This window comes from Rhinolophus sinicus, linkage group LG07, assembly GCF_036562045.2.
Source record: "Rhinolophus sinicus isolate RSC01 linkage group LG07, ASM3656204v1, whole genome shotgun sequence".
In the NCBI taxonomy this organism is placed as follows: domain Eukaryota; kingdom Metazoa; phylum Chordata; class Mammalia; order Chiroptera; family Rhinolophidae; genus Rhinolophus; species Rhinolophus sinicus.
Genome location: NC_133757.1, coordinates 97,337,551 through 97,352,147, shown reverse-complemented (window position 1 = coordinate 97,352,147; position 14,597 = coordinate 97,337,551). Strand labels below are relative to the sequence as shown.

At 49.8% G+C, this 14,597-nt stretch overlaps 1 protein-coding gene across 3 annotated transcripts in view; it reads right to left on the bottom strand.

Annotated features, from left to right (window-relative positions):
- The window catches only part of FAM167A (family with sequence similarity 167 member A), a 42,557-nt gene extending 38,178 nt beyond the window's left edge, over window positions 1-4,379 (bottom strand). Inside the window, exon 1 of one of the 3 annotated variants that reach the window (XR_012498134.1) lies at window positions 3,938-4,379. The gene's annotated coding sequence lies outside the window, so the exon portion shown is untranslated. The remainder of the gene's footprint in view (window positions 1-3,937) is intronic. The other 2 variants (XR_012498133.1, XM_019733174.2) reach the window with 2 other exon arrangements.
- Window positions 4,380-14,597: the final 10,218 nt, after the last annotated feature.

Below are 14,597 nucleotides of genomic sequence, written 5' to 3'. Positions count from 1 at the left end.
TGCTCCAGAATATTCGGAACCTTGCTTTACTGTGAGCACAGTATTCTCGGCTGCACAAATTGTCTTTTCTTGTCTCCACGCTTCTTGAGGGTAGGGCCAGTCTTATGCCTCCTTGGTAGAATGTCTGTTATGGATCTTAGAATCCTTCACAGACGTGTGTGGTATCATTGGGCTAGTTGCCACCAGCTGCATTCAGTAAGGATATGTTCACATCAGGAGTCCCCACTTCCTGTGGCAGCCTCCTGCAGTGTCCCCATTTTAGAGGAGGCTAGGGCCAGCACTTTGGCTGTCTTTCTGTCTGCCCGACACCAGGCATTTGATAATTAGCAGAGTAAATGTTAGAAATGCATTCTCCTCGGTGAAAGCAGAGGTATTTAAGATATGTGGGTTGGCCAAATGAATTTTGAGACACTCTTGACTCTTGTAAGAGCAGGTGAAAGAATGGAGTGAGACCTGGGGTGGGGGTGGGGGAGGGGGAATGCGGGGTACAGTCAGGGCACCAAGAGACACAGATGGCTGTGACTCTGTCTGGGCATGCTGAGACAGACTCCCCAGAACAGTCTGTGTGAATCTGCTGGATCCGCTTGCAAATACATAGTTGCCCCAAAATGATCCACATCTGTGGCAGAATTTGGTCTGAGGCTTGCTTTTATTTGACTTGATAATGAGGTTTGCCTTCACTTCCTCTAAGTTTTCAGTGGCTGCTGTCAAACAAATAAACCAAACACCAACACAGCAAAACTGGAGAGTTATGACCCAACAGACTTAGGTCAGTTCACCGACATGCGATGTCTCCAGGGCCTTGCCCACGTAAATGTTCACAGGAGAGGGTGGTAGTCTCTTCTAACTTGATGGCAGACAAGTCTAGGATCCTGATCCAGAACCTTCCTGGACACTCAGCCCCGAGAGTTCCCCAGCTGGCCTTCCGGGACTGAAGTGCCCGGGTCACACCCACAGGCTCTACTGGTTGTCTGGAATGAGGAAATGCTGCTGAGCCTTCAATAAGCCCTGAAACTGTGGCCACGGCGGAGGTCACTGTCTGGGCCCATTACATATCTGGAAAACCAGCTCTGAACTGGACCTGCCCTTTGAGATCCCATGGGACAAGCGCTATGAGAAAGTCGTTGGGGACCCATTAACAGCTCCCACATTTGGATCAGGATACCTGAGGAGAATTTCTGGCCATACTGTGGAGATTGCCTTGAAGAAATGGGGGTTCAGTCTGTGCCCTGGGAGAAGCTGAACCCCTGCACTTTCCTGGGGCTGCTGGGCAGGGGCTCTGGTTTGAAGAGGCCCCTGATGCTGAAGAGCTGACTACCCCTCTATCTCTAGAGATCAGAGAGCCCTTCCTTGATGGAAAGTGTCCGCAGGGAGATGGGCTGCTCCTCTCTGCACTCCCTTCTCTAAGGAGTTTTTCATGGGTGAACATTATTGTGGGGTAGGAGTAGGGGGTTGGGTAGCATTTAGAAGGAAATAGGCATGGGGCAGCACAAGCCTCTAACTTTTCCTACTGCCCACGTTCTGTCTCCTTTTTTTCCTTCCTCTCCCACACCTCTCCGAAGAAAGGGGGGGGGGGCGCGAGTGGAGAGTGGGGAAGCACTGGACTTTCAAGCACCAGGAAAACTGTCCTAACCATGGAAGACCTGCTATTTGCAGCTTTCCAAGCATTGGCAATTTGGCCCTCTGTGGCAGCTCTAACTGCAGGCTGATTGAAACGTTGGCTAGGCCTACTACCTGTTACCCCCCTTCTAAATCCCTTTCTCATCTCGTCTCATCTTTCCTGCTCCCACATGGCTACTGCCCTCATGTAACCCATCCTCACCCCTTCAAGGTCTGTTTCAGAATTTCCTTGCCTTCCTTTCTCCTCTCCCCAATTCAAATCCCAGGGAACATTTGCATGTTAAGAGCTATCCTGGTTAATCTAAAGGATTTCTAATTTGAGTGTGAGCAATCCCCCACTCCTTGTCTGTAAACCAAGGACAAAACTGCTCAGATTATCGTTCACTTTCCACCTTTGCTCAACACCCCAGCCAAGCAAAGAGCCATTGCAGGGAGAGCACAGCCCCAGGGGGTTCTGGGAATTCCAGATGCTCCTTTATGACCAAGGGAATTTTCCCTTAGCAAAATCAACCTACAGAAAACTGTCCAGTGTGTGAGTAGCCTACCAAGTAGTTTCTTCCTCATTTGTCTGAGGCTCTGTGGATCTCTCTCAGCAAATACTTAGGCACTGCCTTAATTTACTTCCCAGACAATCCCTCTTGGAGGGAGATCACGCTGGTGAATATGGAAGTGGACTGATAATTTAGTGGAAATTCATGCACGCAGTTGGGAGGACAAAACGAGAGCAAGTACATGAGAAATTGGGGGGTTTTCAGGTGGGCAAGGAGGAAAAGAGGGGTGAAGGAGGACCCTCCTCTCTGCTTCAAGCCAGTGGGGTTGAAGCAAGCCAGGCCTGATTACAGAACCTTTCAGCCCGTGATATAAGAAATAGTTTTTGGCTCCATGGGGTCCGTTGAGATGGCAAAGGACCTTCCCAGATCACAGGATGAGCTACCACGCAGCTCTCATTTTGTCTGGGTGAGGTTGGTTTCTTCCCCCTCTCTGGGCCTCTCTCCTCCTATCTTCTACAGCAGGCTTCCTTTGAGAGCACTGTTTTAGGAGTCAGGCACACGAGGCTGAATCCCTGCTCTTTCACCAGGTATGTGCACTGCACCAAATTACTAATCTCCGAGTCCACTCAGCAAAATGGGAATATAATGTCCCTTCAAAGGGCAATTGTGAGGACAAAATGACCAATGAAGGCTTCTCAAACAGTGCCTGAGAGGTAAATGCACTCAAGAAAGAAGAGCTGTCATCTTTATCCACTCTAAGTACAGCTCATGGCTGCTTTGCCAAGCCCCTTACAAACATGCTGGCAGCAGCTCCCATCCTGTGGACGCGGTCAGGCGGGAGGCGCCACAGCCACCTCTGCTTTCCCAGGACTCTGCCCAGCACTCTCCATTCTTGATCCATGCCTGGCGGGCAGCAGGACTTTCTGTATCAGAACGGAAGCTGCTTTAGAGCTTTGCCTCCCTTGGGCACTTTGGGGATCGCCCTTCTTACAGAGACCTGGACTCATCCTACCTGGGACTCACCGGGAATGGCTGGGAGATGGTGACAACCAACGTGCCTTCCAGACTCTCAGGAAGAACCATACACCAAGGGGAACGAACACCAGATACAGGCAATAGGGCTGTTTTTGCTTTTTGTTTTTGTTTTTAAGCAGAACATCTAACCTGACTTGGAGGAAGGAGACACTTGCCCTCTTGCAGGGCACCGCAGACCTTCCTGCCTTCTCCTAGTGACCTGGGTGCCCAGCCTCATGGCTAACCTGCCCATTCCCAAGGGCTCTTTGGGCCGTGCAGTTTCCCTTATCACACTGGTCTCGGCCCTTCAGAGCACCCTTGGACCCAAGTGCCCCTGGTCACATCTCCTGACTTAGGCACTGCATCCTTGGAGCAGGAACTTCATATCACTGAGCCTGAAGTAGACAGAGGGGACATGGAGGGCTCAGAAATGACTAGCAGTCTGGGAGTAGACCTGGAGGGACTGAGTGGGGTTCCTACTCAGACCTGATGCCCCAAATCTCCACCCAGATCTTAACCCTGGAAGGGGCCAGCAGGGAGATGGGAGATGGAGCCACGCTGTCCTATTGCCACTGAGGGTGGTGAGCCCCAGGAGCCGGTGAGGTGGGGTGTCCACCCACAACAGGGTGCTCTGGGATCTGCGCTCCCTCAGACCCCGGCAGGCTGCTCCCCACCACTGCCTGCCCTGGGGACCTACACTGCTCCAGCCCCTCCCGTGCCAGAATCACCGGTCACAGCTACATCATCCTCAGCCTGACCCCCAGCCCTGGAAATGTCCACGCCCTTGCCAGGAACCCACCTTCCGAACCTACCTTCCGGGGTGTTCGAAGGCCCGTTCCAGGGGTGTCACCGATGTCCCCGCCTCCTCCTCCCGACGCGGGCTCATTGCTCTGCAGCCTCTGGCCCTGCTGGCCTCGGGGGCTGAGCTGGCTCTTGCCTGCGGTTCTCTCGTGCTCTTGTGAATTCTCAGCACTATTCTTTTTTTTTTTTTTTTAAGGGACTTTTTTTTTTTTTTTTTGCGTTGCGTCAGGACGGTTGCCTGGCGACGGCAGAGCTATTCCGCCACAATCCCTTTCAGCCACGATCCCCTCCAGCCTCTCATTCATACCTCTCCGCCCGCGGCTCCCGGACTGGGACGCCCTGACGTGTACCGGGTCCTAAAGCCCTGCTGTTGCACATTTCCAGCCCGGACCTGGACCAGAGCAGCCTCCCCGCCGCAAGGAGAAGCAAACCTCACCCATTTGCCAAATCCTAGACGAAACCAAACCCAAATATCCATTAAAAAAAAAAAAAATTAAACCCGAAGCCAAGGCAGTTTCCCCACAAGCATGGCAACGTGGCTTTGCCACTGTCAGCAATTTGCCTAGTGGAGGGGGCAGGAGAATCCCCTTCTGGCGTCGCCAAGCCCAGAGCCTACACTCCACCCACAAGCGGCTTGCATTCAAACTCCCAGCAGCAGCTCCCATTGCCCAGCACCTAACGTGCCACACCATCACAACAACTCAGCAAGCAGATGTGGGCATCTCCGGTTTACAGATGAGGAAACTGAACCTCAGAGAGGCTAAGTAGAAACCAGAAATGAAGTAGAAACAGACGTTCTTCCAGAACTGTCTTCCAGACCGGCTGGGAGTAGTCCCAGGGACCTGCCCCAAGGCATGTGTTTCCCCCACTAACTACAGGGTGCCTCATGGCATATAATACTATATGCTGTGTCAACCGCTAGAGACAGTTATATTCTAAATCTAGTTGCTGCTCCACCAGAGCCTAGAGCTCCAGGCATCTAAGACACATACAGGACAGCAGCCAGAGCTGCCCCATCCTGACCTTTAGGATCAATCCTGACTGCAGACAGGAGCCTGCAGTCCAGATCCCAGGGGTATGCCGGCTTCTGGGATCCCTGGCCTCCGGACTGATTCCTGGAAGTTGGCCACATTCTCGTGGCAGCCTGAGGCATGGCCCAGTACCTGGTCTAGCCACCGGGGGTTGGCAGGACCTTCAGAGTTATCTGATCTGCCATCCTCACAGCAGCACCGGGGGTGCAGGGAGGGCATCGTTATGTGCATGGACAGATGCTCACACTGAGGCATGGGGCTGCAAAGTGACTTGCCCCAGATTCCCTGGGGAAGTGGCTGGCCTTGTTTTCTGTAGGGCGTCAGCCCCACCAGAGACACTTGTGCTGCCCCCTGGTGCCCATGTCCTTCACTGCATCTCCCCCATTGGGGCTCTGTCCCACTTCCTTTCTTTCCCCCTTCACTGGCACCTCTGCTAAGGGACTTTGTCTAAGGAGACATTTTGCTAATGTGAGCACTTCTTCATGCTAATGGATTACTGCTTCTAAGCTAGCTAGTGTACCTAAACAGGGGTCTTTGGGAGAGTCACGGCATTGACCCAACCTCTTGATTCCAGCTCCTAAATATTGATCCAGTCCTTCCACTTCTATCCCCTCTGCCTCTGCGTTGGCCCAAGTCACCATGAGCTTGCCCCACCTCCAGTCACAGCCTCTTACTGACCACCACGTACCCACTCTTGGCCCCCACCTCCCTCCCCCTGAGTCAGTTGTCCCTCCACAGCCGGAGCAAACTCTTTAATAATGGAAATCTGATCCTGGCTTCTCCCTGCCTGAAGTCCTCCAACAGTCCCCATTCCTCCCACCAGTGAAACCCAGCGTGGCTAACTGGACCTGCGTGGTCCGGCTCTGCCCACCTTGTAGGCCTCACCTTGTGTGGATGCTCGTCTCTCCAGAGAGATGTTCTCCCAGGTTCCTTCTACACACCCGCTCCTCCCACATTGGCTGGTCACACTTCTGCCTCCGGAGGGAACCTCAGGTTACATGTCCTCACAGCCACATCTACCTCTCCTTCATGGACCAGCTGTAATTTTATCTCTATTTGTGAGGTTATTTGATTAGTATCTGTCTCCCTCTGAGGCTGTAGGCTTGGGGCTGGGGGTGGGGACAGGAACCATGTTTGCAAGTAGAACGTTTGGTCCAGACTCAGGGACTCAGCAGCCTCCCCTGCTGGCTGTCCTTGGCCACACAGTCCTGGACTGAACCCCGAGTGCTTGCCCAACTGCTCACTCGTGTGTTCTGGCCCCAGCAGGTGGTAAGTGCTCCAATGTCTTCTTTGTAGAGCCGTCCCACCCTATCTGGAATTGCTTTCTCCCATCTTCAGCCACCGAGCCCCTCATCTGGCATGGGGCTCCTGTTTCTGCTCTCTTGTAGGTGCATTGTCTTCCATCTTCATATAAACAGGCAGCCTGTCCAGGGCAGGGACGGGCCTTACCCTGGTTCCTCCCGTTCTGCCTGGCATATGCCTGGCAGGAGGGTGGTCAGTGATGAGGACCAGAAGATTCAGTGAAGGAGGGAAAAGGAAGAGGAGTCTCCCTTGGAAGAGTCTCCACTCTAATGTCTAACCATATGCAGTGGCCCAATGAGTTCTAGGTAGAGCTCTAGCATAGGACAGTATATAAAAATATTTGATAACAAAAAATATTTGGTGACATAGAAAACATGCTAATGATTTCATGCTAAGTAAATAAGACTGGAACACCAATGTCTAAGTAATAAGACATTATGAAGACTTTCATTCTAATACCTAATTATTTTATATGTATTGAAAAAAGATTGGGAGGGTACATGTAAATATCAGCTGTGGTTATCTCTGCATGGCAGGATAACAGAGGATTTTAAATGTCTTTTATAGACTTCCATTAATTTTCTATGTTTTCTACAATAAATAGTTTTTATAATTAGCAACCTCAAGAAACACTACTACAAAAAAAAGATGGCTGTCAGGCAGGGTCTCTGGTCCCACTCCCCACAAAAGAATGCAGGATATGGTAAGGCCAAAAAGGAACACCCACGGAGCCATAGGTAGGGGAGTCATACCACTATAGTCTCGCTGGCGGCTGGGTTGGAGACACAGGAAGCAGGAGCCACACTATCCGCAACCTGCTGTCCACGTCTGTCTGCCAACCAACCTCACTTGCTAGCTGCAATTTGCCGTGCTAACTGCAATCCGCTCTTGCTAGCACAGCCACCATCTTCTTGCTAGTCCCCATTTTTCTGCTAACGTAGGCACGGCAGTTATATTAGTGGCCAATGGCTCACTGGTTACAGCTGACAGCCAACTAGCCACAGCTGATGGCCATCCAATCCCAGTTGGTGACCATTTACTACCTGAGCCAGCACCTTTCCACGTGAGGCTGAGAGCCTGGAAACGGCACTCCTGGCTCTGTCCCCACAATGGCCCTGTGCTTGGGTACCTGATACCTCCTGCTTTGCGTGGAGCTGCCACAAGGTGCTGTGAGGCTAGGCAGGAGCCCAGTGATGGGTGGGGGGATCCCTGTGGCCCAGAGCAGCAGGGCCACCTGGGAACTCTTCCCCTCCACTTGATTCTTTGGACCAGGGAATGTTGGGCTGAGTGGCCTGGGCAATGACGCACTGATTCTAGAGCTGCCTTTTGGATCAGTATTATCCATCCAATTTAACTTTCAAGAGGCAAGACGTAATTATGTATAGGATGGCTGGCGCAGGTGTCTGGACCACCTTAGTGAGTGCACATGTTGCCTGACAGCACCCTCACTGACATGAGCACAGCACTTTACAGGTTACAGAGAAGTCCCAAGATGAGTGAGACATTGCCTCTTTTGATCCTACAGAAATCCTGTGAAACTGGGGAGTCAAGAAACATTCTCCTTGTCTCACCTCCGAGAACACCAAGCTTGGAGAGGTTTGTGGGCTTACTCAAAGTCACACAGCAGGTAGTGGTAGGGCTCCTAAGACTGTGTGACTCTGAGTCCAGGGCACTTCATCCTGCCCTTCACCGACCCTGCAGTCCCTCCAAGCAATGGGCAGAGTCAGCCTCAGTGGCCACAATGTGCTGGATCCATGCATGGTGGGCAGGGATGACCTGATTCATAAGACGACTGCTGAGCAAAGATTTGAAGGAGATGAGGGAGCTGATCATGAAGTATCTGGGGAAGGGTGTTCCAGGCAGAGGGAACAGCCAGTGCAAAGCCTGCCTGCCACAATCAAGGAAGAGCAAAGGGGCCTCATGCTGGAGTGCAGTGAGCAGGGGGGTGATGACAGCTGTGGGCCATGGATGCCAAGGACGTGCCAGGGCAGGGGTGCTGGGGCCAATCGTTTGGACTTAGCAGACCAGTGTAAGAACTTGTCTTTTTCCCAAGGGAATGCAGAGAATACACAGTTGGGTTGGGTCTCTGCCTACTTGGCACTCACACAGCACAAAGCATTTTCTAAATTAGTCTTACCTGTTCCCACCAGAGTTTTGAAGCTACGCAATGGCAAACTCCATTGTCTAAGGCACCTGTGTATTCTTCATGGTGATTAAAATTTGGTCCCTATTCCTTGAATGAGAGAAAGCAGGAAGGAAGAAATGTCTGTTTGGTTCTATTGTATGAAGGACACAGAGGGTGGTGACACCCTCCCCTGCTTCAGGGAGCAATGAGGACTCACAGTCCTGGGCCAGCGTCCACGAGTTTCTACCATCTGCCTTTGAGAGGGGCAGGGACTTTCCCATCCAGAGGTCAAACGTTTCAAGAGGATCCAGGAAGTGTCTGTCATTTAGTATTGATGCTGGCAATAGGAATGGCTCTTTTTTGCCCTTATCTCTCAGGAGGGGTTGATTCAGCCTGAAGCACAGAAGGGAGATGGGGGCCAGCTTCCCATCTCATAGGGAACCCATTATTTCAACAAGTACTTGTGGACAGCTCATTTTGTGCCACCTGGTGCTAGGCATGGGGTACGGTGCCTGTCGCTTATTAGTGAAGGAAGATAATTAACAATGCATCTACATTAGAACAGGAGTTGGGGGGGGTGACAGATGCCATCTGAGCCCAGATGAGGGGGATAAGTGGGGGCTGGCTAGGAGAGGTAGTGGGGAGGCCTGAGGAGGAATGTGGCAGGAGAGAAAACAGCATTTGCAAGTACGTGTCAGGACAGAGAGGGACAAAAGCATGGCTGTAAAGAAGAATACAAGAGGGTGTTATGGGTCTAGATAAGGTCTGTGGACATGACCCTGAAGGTGAGGGGTTAAGAAGGAAGCATGTCATGGCTTTTGTATCTCTGAGAAGCTAGATCGATAAACAGGAGGCAAGGAGACCAAAAAAGAGAAGGTTTCCATTTTACCAGCGGTGAGAGGCGATGGAAGTCCAGACCCACAGCAAGACTCACTGCATTTCCCAGATGATGGTGGACAGCGAGTAAAGTAGCATGGGGAAGGAAAACAGCAGGGGATCTGGAGGCAGGTTGGAGTCCTGGCTCTTCTGGTTACTGGTGTGTGCCTATAAGAAGTCACTCCAATTTTCTGAGCTGCAGCTACTTCATCTATGAAATGTAAATAATTTCAATAATACCATCCTTATACATGGGCAAGGGGGCCTGCCTTGGACCCCACACTTTAGCAAGCCCTCCTCTGGGCTTCCTCAAGTCCATGGGGTCAGGGGACTTGCCCCCTTGAAGTCTGCTCCTTCCCTTATACTCCATGCTCTAAGTATCAGGACTCACGAATTTTCTGCTCCGATGGCCCACATTCGGACCTGTGCAGAAAAGACTCCTCTTTTCTGGTAGAGTGTGGCTGAAGGTTGGAGTCTCAGACTGGGGTGTCCCTTGCCTAAGTGCAATAGCCCTTGAGTGGGAAAAGAAAGAGGGAAGCCCACGGGTGGATCTGAGGTCTCACTCCCCTTACTCCTCTGCGTTCCAGGGCCCAAGGATGCAGAATTGGAACCTGCCTTTGAGGTTGTTATAAAAGTATATTTGTTAATGCAAGAGGAAAGAGCAAACATTGTCTAACTGTTTGTTAGCTTGGTTTATGACTCTTAAATATTTAGACACATGGCTTGTGGGCCTCCATTTATGTGTTTGCTTTGGACCTCTCAAATGTTACGGGTGGACCTGATTATAGACTTGGCTTGCTGGTTTATTTAAGAAAGAAAAGACACCGCCTGCTGCACATAAATATGAGCTATTACCATTTGAATCACTCTCCTCTCCATAGTGGCATCTCCTGCAGAGTTTGCCCTTTTATCTTGTGGACACTTGTAGGAATCATCATCTAGAAGATGCTATAGAGAGTATTTCCAGGCCCAAGACCAGCACATTCTGGTGACAACTGGAAGGAGGCCTTCACAGGCATGCACAGCATTTTAAGGAAACCAGAAATGATGCCACTAACAACCACAGTGAAGCAGCCCTGATGGGCAAGAAAGAGCCTTCTAGATTCTTCTAAGTGTCATCCCACCCAAGAAGCCAGGCTCCTTTGAACAATGGAAAGAGTGCTGAATGGGAACCAGGAGATCCAGGTTCCAGTCCAGATTTTGTTATTAATTAGACCTTTGTCAAATCACTTTTCCTGGTGGATGGTTTCCTCACCACTGGCATGAGAGGGTCAAGCTATGGCATCTTCTGACCCATGATTCCATGATACTTCCCACCCACTAAACAAATCTATCATGTTGAGTGGTGGCAGGAGGCAGGATAAGAAACTGCTGCCGCATTTCCCAGAAAATAAGACCTAGCTGGACAATTAGCTCTCACGTGTCTTTTGGAGCAAAAATTAATATAAGACCCGGTCTTATAATAAAATAAGATGCATGAGAGCTGATTGTCCGGCTAGGTCTTATTTTCCGGGAAACACGATAAGTGGGAGTATCTGGCAGATACTATAAATCTGGGCCAGCAAGAGGTCAAAACTAGATGGACCGACAGAAAGAGTCTGGTGGGCTTGTCCTGAGCCTGCGCTGAGAGCCATCCGTGAGACTCTGAACAAGACCACACCGCAATATCCTGGACGAGAGCCTCTTTGTTCTCTGCCCTACTTTACATAGGGTGTGTGTGTGGTAGAGGGCAGGGCAGGGTGAGGTGGTCCCAAACCCGCAGGCAGGATGAGGAAATCTAGGGCGTAAGGTAGAACTCTGCCCTTTGTGGAAGTGAACGCAGAGATGCCCAATTGCTTCACGAACTGAACAGCGCCCCTAGTGGCTGAGCCAACATCTGCTGCTAATGAGTTTATCCTTTCCATTTCCAACCAGCCGACCTCTGATGATACGTTAGAACAGGGATGCGTGTCAGGAGAAGTTGTGGCAAACAGGGATGAAGTCGAACTTAAACACTCTATCACTAAGAAAATCTAGACCACAATTACGGACTTTAGAGGTGTGCTTGTCCATCACACAGCACTGGGGAGGGAATTCTAGGGGAAGCCCGTCTGTGGATCTCCATATTCAGCCCCTTTCCAGGAATTCTACCCCAAGTACGCAACTGCCTAACTGGGGGACTGAATCTCCCCTATACTCAACTGCTCTCCTAAAATCAATTCAAACCGCCTTTCCCCATAGATGTTAAAGCAAATGGGATACACACTTTTTCTCCCTCCCACCCTGACCATAGAGTGACATGGGGAGGAAGTACAGTTGACCTGAACAACATGAGGGGTGGAGGTTAGGGGTGGGAATGGGAATGGGAATGGGAATGGGGATGGGGGGGGTTAGGGGCACTGACCCTCCACACAGTCGGAAATCCAAGTATAAGTTTGTGGGGGGGTTTTAATTAGGAATATTGGGGAACCGTGTGTCAAGTCGTTGTTTTTAATCTAGTTGTGGAGGGAGCAGCTCACTGGCCCATGTAGGAGTCAAAACGATGACCTTGGTATTATGAGCACCGTGCTCTAACCACTGAGCCAACTGGCCACCCCTCGTATAATTTTGATTCCCCCCAAACTTAACTACCTCCCTGTTTTAGTGGTAACAAACAGCCAATTAACACATATTTTGCATGTTATATGTATTATATACAGTATTCTTACAATAAAGTAAGCTAGAGAGAAAATATTAAGAAAATGATAAAGAGAAAATACACTTACAGTATTTATTGAAAAAAATCCATGTAAGAGTAGACCTGTGCAGTTCAAACCCATGTTGTTCAAGGGCCAACTATGATTACAGTACACAGGTCAGGCTTTGGGGATCTTGGGTCTAGTCCTGGCTCTGTCATTTGTTATTGCGCTGCTCTCGGCAAATATCTCACCCTTTTGAGCCTCAGTTTCCTCACTCACCCCTTGAGGGTAACAATACCTCCCACTCTGGGTTGTTGTGAGTGTTAGAATTAATGCCTATAAAATGCCTGATGTAACATTTGACACGCAGTAGGCACCCAATAAATGACGTTTCTTACCATGTCTTGGGAGCCAACTCCTTGTGCACCACTTGAAATGGAGTGTGCCTGTGGTGCATTCTAGTCGAATGCAGTGTGAGCAAATATTGAACAATCAAGCTGGCAGGATCCCCAAACATCTTAGCTGCCTTATTTGTCTCCTTTGGACACGAGGTAGCTCTGTTTGGAACCTGACACCAAGCAAACAGGATGGAGCATGGAGCAGACAAACATGCCCCCATGGTTCAGCCAACGTTTTCAGGCACAGTCTCAGAGCACTTCCTGACGGGGCTGCAGCCAGCCATTTCAGCACGGTTGGCTGCCATTCTACCGACGAACATCTTATGACTATGACTGTTTCTGGTTCACAGAGAGAACTGGCAGCACACAGAAAAAGAAAAATAGATGCAGGCACACAGACATGGGCTTATTCAATGCACTTTGGGATGAGAGAAACCAACGTACAGATGACAGACTGATGAACGCACAGAGAAATCACGTCTGCAGGACCCCCGGATGAATCACTTTTAGGTTTATGTTTCATGATCAGATCAAAATGTTTAGCAAGCAGAATCAGCCCTCATTGAAAATGGTTGTTGGGGATGATACCATAGGCTTATGAGAAGGAAAGAGAGAGCAAGAGGGAAACAGTGAGAGGGAGGGAGGGAAGAAGGAGGCAGGGGGGTGGACAGGAAGCAGGGAGAGGAGAAGAGGAGGAAGAGGAGGGGTGGGAGGAAGAAAAGAGAAGGGATATGTCGAGAATGAGTGCTATGGTCTGAATGTGTCCCCCTGCCCCAAATTCATATGTTGAAATCCTAACCCCTAAAGGTGATGCTATTAGGTGGGGCCTTTGGGATGTGATTAGGTCTTCAGGATGGCGCCCTCATGAATAGGTTAGTGCCCTTATAAAGAGACCCCAGAGAGCTCCCTTTTCTCTTCCGCCATGTGAGGACACAGGGAGAAGGTGCCAACTATGAATCAGACACCAAATCTGGTGTCTCTCACCAGACACCAAATCTGCTGGTGCTTTGATCTTGGACTTCCATCCTCCAGAACTGTGAGAAATAAATTTCTGTTGTTTATAAGCCACTCAATCTATGGTATTTTGTTAGAGCTGTCCCAATGGACTAAGAGATTCTTCCCCAGTGGCCTGGAGTCCAGACCATGTGTAAGTGAACAGGACATTGCCAGGAAGGACTACTGGGACTCTTCCCCCTGCCCTCTCATAGAGGCCTTGGTCCACGAAAGCCTGGGTGGTCGAGCTGTTGCAGGAAGCGCCAGGTCAGCCTGGGATTAAGAATTCTTCAGCTGGGCCCCACTCATGGCACATCCCTACCTCAGGACATCCTAATCGTGCCTTCTCTCTATAGGACCCACCGTCTTCTCCTTAGAGCTGACTTCAGTTTTCTGAGCCAGATTCCCCCATGGGCATTTCTGCATCCTTGCAAGTCAGGGCCTATGGCACTGAAAGGGTTGGATTATCTTTGAAGTTTTCTAAGGGGGGAAAACTGTTTTCTAAGGGGGGAAAATCAACTGTTGGCAGTTGGGAGAGAATAGCATCTTAGTGACTGTATAAAATCCTCTCAACCTCCACCCCTTCCCCAATTGACCCTTCTTACCCTGAAATCCAGCCATACAAACAGCTCAGGCCTTGGGACTTCAGAATCTAAAGAAATCAGATGGAGGCAAAAAAGAAATCAGACAGAAGCTGTTTAAAATACAGTTACGATCCATATTTTGAACGTTATAGTCCATCTGAACTCTGTCTTTATAAAAGCCTTCTTGCAATCAGAAGCAGTATTAAGTTTTAAAAAGCCATTCACATATAAACAGGCCAACACCAATACATCTAGTACTTGGGCCTGAAAAATACTAGGTTCTGGGCTAGATAATTGTTGTGTGATTGAATTAAGTGTTAGAAGAGAGTAGAGAAATGTTTAATAAATCTGATCAAATGTACCTATTTGCAGGTCCTAGAATACATAGATTCTCTAACCTTCCCTTAAATGTATTGATTCTAGTTCCCTCTCTCCTCCTCCCAATAACTACTCCTCTAACTATAATGAGTGTTCTCTCATATCTCACCTGGGGCGAACTGCTACTCTAACACTTAACCCTGAGGTCCCCGATCTCTTTTCTGTCTTTCCTTCTAGAGTCCAAGCCCTGTGAGACCAGGGAGGGTGTCTCATTCATTTCCAGTCCTGAAAATGTCCCCAGTGCCCCACCCAGGGCTGGGACATAGCAGGTACCTAGTCAATGATGCATGTATAAGCGAGCAAATGAACAAATGAGTGAGCACACAT